Raw genomic sequence first — 6870 nt, forward strand, 5'->3', positions numbered from 1 at the left:
TAGGTAGGGCTACATCTTTCTGCATTGTGATATGCTTAGTGATTTTCTGTTGTTTTTGTCTCATGTAAATATCTTGATTGATTTACTTTGGGAGTTGATTTCTTTCAGTAGTCTTGACTGACATGTGGCCTTGTGTTTTCAGGATGGATGTGTAGTGGGGAGCAGTATATGAGGTAGGGCACAACAGTGTGATGATTCATTTCAGGGCAGGTATAGGCACAGGCTGAGGATGTCACACTGATGCTTGTAAACGTGGCTGTTCAGTGTCCAGGGAGGATGTAGCTATGTGGGTATACTAGTCTGGAGTACATAACCCTGGTGTGTGTTGGTCTAAGGCATGTGGCTCTTTGTTCACATGTGTAGAGCTGTGGCAGCAGGTTGATGTTATGCCTTCTTTTGTTGGGGGCAGATATGCTTCCAGTTTTTTAAAATAAGTATTTTATTATTAAATTACTATTGATGCTAACAGTAGCCTAATTAGGTAAAATTTCATATATTTTAAATGCTTGAAGCATATCATTTAACCTTTTATTCAGAAAGTAAAAAAAATCTACAGTGTTGGGGACAATTAAGGTAGCATGTATAAAATCCACCCTCAGCGATGCCGAAACATGCAACATGGCCACCAGGGCTGAAACAAAGAATAGCCTAAACTATAATCACCCTTATTCATGGAAGTAATTGTAGTTTGTGCCTAAAGTTCACGCCAAAAGTACTAACTGTACACCTGCCCTCTGTCCTAGCAACAGCAGTCACCAATCCCAAATCATCCCTTTGTCCTTATTCACCCAATTAGAGATCGTCACCTATTCCTACTAGCTACCCCCCTCCTAGAGTATATATATACCTAAACTTTTCAATAAACTTTTGCAGCTTGATCAGAATATTTGTCTTCCTGCCTTTCTTCGCATCTCTTTGTCCCATGCCATTCTTCCCTTACAGGAATTCGAGCTTTGGTTGATCGTCCCATGGGCTGGGACAACTGATGCCCAGCATGGGGCTCAAGCCTAGTGAGGGATAGAATGCCGCACTCAAGGCACCTGGCCAGGCAGCACTCACCCCAGCTTGGATCACCGCAAGGGGACTTGCCCATGAGATAGATCCATTAAGACAAAGCAGTGTCGGCAAAAGGAAGAAAGAAAAGAAAAAATTCAGCACCAAATGGTAAGCCCCCACCCTAATCATGGGACAAGAACTTTCCAAATCCCAATTGTATATTAAGCAAGTAAAAGGGTCACTCAAGGCGTGAGGAACTAGAGTTAAGAAAAAGGATCTTATCCACTTTTTTGATTCCCTATTAAAAACTTGCCCTTATTTTCCACAAGAAGGTACTATAGATCCCCAATGCTGGCTAAGGGTCGGGGATTGTCTAAAAGACTACTACCAAACCTTTGGTCCTGAAAGGGTCCCAGTTACTGCCTTTACTTACTAATTGAGGAAATCCTAAAAGTCCATCCTTTAGCCCCAGATATTCAAAAGCTCTGTAAAGAAGGGATAGAAGTTTTGAGAGAGCACTCCCACCCCGCATCAGAATGCTGCTTAATTATTATTGATATGCCCGAAAAATCCCCAGAAAAATCTCCAAGCGAAGGCAAGGACATGGAAAGAGCAAAAACCCCATCTAACCAAGCAATCTCATCTTATATTAATCAGTGTAAAGATGAGACAGAAGTCGCACTCCCTCCTCATTCAGAGGTTGAGTTCCTTCCCCCCTTTCGGCCCCCACCATATGCCCCCTTATCAAAAGTGTTTCCTGCATTAAAGCCCTTCTTCTTCCCTGTCATAACCCGACCACAGCAGGCAGATTTAAAAGGAGCAACAGAAAATCTCAGGTTACATGCCACCTCATTAAGAACAGTTTTGCATGAAAGGACAGAAACTCTAAGCCTCATTAAGGAACTTAACGCGGTTACTCACGAACTAGCAGATGTAACTTTTTCCAAAAAACGATTGACCAATACACCCTACTGGTTTATACACCTTTCCTATCACACGCAGTCAAGCCAAACCCCCTGCTGCTGAATCTCAAACTCACTCCGGGTCAGAAAGCAGTAGTGAAGGAGATGACCAGTCTAATCCCCCTAGCAAGAAGGAACAGGAAAAAGGAACAGGGAGAGGCCAGTTCCACCTCAGCAGCACAGGAGGCCAGTTCTGCTCCAGCAGCAAAATATTAAAAACTCAGTCTCAAATATTTAGAAAAACTAAAAAAAGCAGTGAATGACTATGGCACTACTGTTAGCTCCTGTTCATGTTTGAAAAGAGAAATATATTTTAAGAACTTTAAAACTAAAAATTCTTGTTAGAAACTATATATTGATAGTTAATACATATTTGAAACATTAACTAAAATATTTTAAGTATTTAGCACTATTCTAACAAATTTAATTTTGATGGTAATTACATATGTGGTAAAATATTTGTTCAAAGTAATGATTTAAGTATGAAAAATATGAAAGATGTATTTTTATTACTAGGAAAACAGGATAGATTTATCATAAAATAAACAATTGTTACTAAATGAAAAAAGTGTGGGACAAAGCCTAAACTAATATAATAAGTGCTGAGGGTTTGTAAAAATCGAAATTCTGGTTAAAATCAAAAAAGATTTAATAAGTCTAAAATGACAATGTTTTCTTGGACTCTTAGGCTTTTTTAGAAAATATTTTTTTCTAAATAATTAGTTAAAAAGCAAAGAGTCTGTGTTTTATCAAAATAACATATTAATTTTTATCATGTTATTATCTGTATAAAAAATACTGATTTTCTCCTGGGTATCATTATACTGGCAAAAAGTCCTTCTTTTCTTACCGTAAACCAGGTGGCTTAATTGATTAATCTAAGTACTATTACTATAAATGAATCTATTACTGGCTAAATCATATTCAAATCATATAAATACCTAAATTCCTTTAAGCCAAAATACTTTAATGCTTGATCCAGTGTTTATATAAGCTATGTATGTATAAAGTAAATTTATCCCAAGATAACCATGACTTATATTAGAAGCAGATCATATTTGAGGGTTGAATGCAAGGAAAAACTATACTTTGTGGAGTCTTTTTTGTTCACCTAATGTTGCCATTACATGTAACTGATGTTGTTATCACATGACCTTGGTAAGAAATATTTAAAATGTACACTCTAGCTGGGAGGACTGGCTATCCCCCCAGAAGGAGGTGTACTTTAATAAAGATATCTAGGTCCCAAGAAGCTCCTCTTGGTCCCTAGCCAGTTCCCAGAGGACCCAACTGGTCCCAGTCATGTAAGCAAATTAGAATTTGGCCACTATTGTGAGAAAATATCATAAAAACTGCATGAAATAAATTTAAAATTAGCAAAAATGCACAACCAATTATAAAGAATCCACATTCCTGCATTCCTTTTAAATCAATCCAATGAATTCAATTTAAAAAATCTGGTCATTTGCTATGGGTACACGTCACTATTGACACTCTGCATTCATTTTTGCTACCTGCCACTTTAGGGATTCTTAATTATATATTACAAAACTTGTTTGATATTTTACAAGGAGATTCTGATTTATTAAGCAAAAGGCAGTTAACAGCTGCAGCTGAACAAAAGTTACAATTAATTGAACAATGCATTCAAAAAGGACAGTTTGCTCAAATAGATCTAAAAAAAGCCTGTTGATTTTAATATTTTCTTTACCTTGCAATCTCCCACAGGCCTATTTTATATCTATTTGAACACAGTTCACCATGGTCCTCTGGAAAGATCCATTGGATAACACTTGGCGAGGACCAGATCCGGTCCTGATATGGGACAAAGGATCAGTGTATATATATTCTAGGGAATTTGATTCAGCCAAATGGTTGCCAGAGCAATTAACAAAACAAATAGGCAATTACAATCTGTCCAGGGCAAACAGATTGCCCTGAGAAAAGGCATTTTTCTCTCTTTATTTCTCCAGCAGAGCTGAAGCTTCTAATAAACCAGCAAGCCCTGCTATAACCTATACAAAGATGGCTAAGCTGACAGGCGACTGAAGTTTAAGAATCCATCTACTGGTGTTGCTGGTCTAGGCACTGGTATTGCCTCAATCACCCTCCAACAACAAAGCCTCTCCAGTCTAAGAGCTGCAATAGATGAGGACTTAACCTGTATTGAAACTTCCATCACCCACCTTGAAAAGTCCCTTACATCCCTATCAGAAGTAGTTCTCCAAAATAGAAGAGGACTAGACCTGCTCTTCCTTAAACAAGGAGGGCTTTGTGCAGCGTTAGGTAAGGAATGTTGCTTTCATGCTGATCATTCTGGCTTAATTAGAAATTCCATGACCAAACTTAGGGAAAGAATTGCAAACCGCAAACATGAACGGGAAGCCCAAGGAGGTTCCTCCTGGGGACTCAATGGAATCCTCCCTTACTTCCTTCCTATATTAGGCCCTTTAATAACCCTACTCCTTATAATATCCTTTGCACCTTGGGCCATAAAAAGGATAATACAGCTAATTAAGGACCAAATCAATTCAGACCTAGGCAGGCCCATTCAAGTACATTATCACTGGCTTCCCCTCGCTGACTAAGGTATAAATCCAGAATATCTCCCTGCTACCAACATTGATGGTAAGAATCCCCCTCCTATGGGAGCAGCATATAACTCGAAAGTATGCTTCTACCTTATGCTATGATTGGTACCGCTGGGTGCAAGGCAAAGCACTGCAAAGGAGGGCCAAAAGAATTAAAGGCCATTTTCGAGCTCTTTGAGAAGTATGCCTCATCTTGCATAGGGGTTCGCTCTGCAAAAATTCCCCTCCCCAGAAAAACAGAGCCACAAACAATTTGGGGAATAAGGCCTCTACTTCCCCCAGCAAAGGTTAATGCCAAAAGAATGCTTGATCAGCATTCTTCCTCCATCCTTTTAAAAAACAAAGGGAGGAGATGTTGGGGACAATTAAGGTAGCATGTATAAAATCCACCCTCAGCGATGCCGAAACATGCAACATGGCTGCCAGGGCTGAAACAAAGAACAGCCTAAATTATAATCAGCCTTCTTCATGGAAGTAATTGTAGTTCATGCCTAAAGTTCACACCAAAAGTACTAACTGTACACCTACCCTCTGTCCTAGCAACAGCAGTCACCAATCCCAAATCATCCCTTTGTCCTTATTCACCCAATTAGAGATCGTCACCTATTCCTACTAGCTACTCCCTCTCCTAGAGTATATATATATACCTAGCCTTTTCAATAAACTTTTGCAGCTTGATCAGAATATTTGTCTTGCAGCCATTTTTCACATCTCTTTGTCCCATGCCATTCTTCCCTTACAGGAGTTCAAGCTTCAGTTGATCATCCCACAGGCTGGGACACTACAGGTAATCTATTAGATACTGAATGCCTTCTAAATTCAAAATTCATTCAAGATTTCTGGTGTATGACCTTATTTATTGAATCTTGCTCATGAAATTAAAAAATAGGTCTGGGCGGGCCATGCTGGCTCAGCAGGCAGAGTTCTTGTCTGCCATGCCAGACACCCAGGTTTGATTTCCAGTGCCTGCCCAAGCAAAAAAAATAGGTGTGACTTGAAATAGAATATAATATATTAATAATTATATTTACATTATTCAGTTCTTTTGAAGTTGCTTCTTTCTTTCTGATGAATGATGAAGTCTTTTATTTTTATAACTAAATTAGTTAAGGTTTATATCAACCTGGTTTAGAAACAGTAGGTGTTCTTTACAGAGAAAATAATCATTTCTTCCCTGTGGGAACAACTTTTTTCCATCCTCACATCAAAATGCTGGCTAAATGCTTATGCTTCTGTTTACAATTAATTTGGTGTTTTTCCAAATAACTCTTTCATGATATAGAAGACTTTACGGCAGTATCTCTATAGAATATAAACCCATACATCTTTTGTTTCCCCAGAAAGTTTGAATACATGTCCTGGGAGAATACAGACCTTAACTACTACTATTACCTACAGGAAAATATTTAATCTACTGCTTTTTTTGAACCTTACTTACTTCATCTCTTGTGTTTCTACTGTATAGATGTTTTAGCGAATTCTGCCATTTGTAGCATCATCTGAATATACTCTGCATATTTTCCCATCATTAGGATATACTGGTTTGCTTGTAGGTGTAAGGGGTATTCGTCTGTGGTCTTGGGATAATGTTATGATGACAAAGACAATGGTTACTTTTGAAAAACTAAGATTATTTTATTCATATGGTGATGTCTTCTCAGACACTGTGGGAGCCCCTCAATAGACAAACCTAGCTCATTAATGACTATTATAAACAAGGACTAAGAAAAAATTCATATAAAGTATAAAAATGAAAATTTCCTCTCTCATGTTGCCACATTAAATAATTTAACAGTTCTCAGTTTCAGCCCCTAATCATGTTCTTCTTTGAGTGAACTACTCTAATCATGAGACTGAAATTTCTAACCCAACATGATCACCTTATCTTTGGCTGAGTCTAGGTTTTGTTTAATTTTTGTACCCATGACACAGTAATATTTCATGCTGGAGTCCCACGTGTTGCCCCATATCAGAAGAATATTTTTCCAATTTTCATCCTCAGGATTTTCCCTTAGCCATGAGTTGATTTTCCATCTCAAGTCTTTTGCTACAGTTATATTTGCAAATGGTAGTTACTCCCTAAATCTTCCCCTGGCTAGAGCAAAGCACACCCACCTTCAACTTCCCTAGCAGGTAGGCAGAATTAGACACCAATTGACAACAGAAGGACTTTGTATTTCCTAACTTTAAAATGGTTTACCCTTTCCAAATTAGTTTTAGGGCTTGTATTTACTTAATACCAGGTACCAGTGAGGCCCCTATGACTAACCTATAGGGTAATACATCAAGCATTGGCAAGAAGACTGTGACCTACCAGCCAG

The sequence above is a fragment of the Tamandua tetradactyla genome, chromosome Y, assembly GCF_023851605.1.
Source record: "Tamandua tetradactyla isolate mTamTet1 chromosome Y, mTamTet1.pri, whole genome shotgun sequence".
In the NCBI taxonomy this organism is placed as follows: domain Eukaryota; kingdom Metazoa; phylum Chordata; class Mammalia; order Pilosa; family Myrmecophagidae; genus Tamandua; species Tamandua tetradactyla.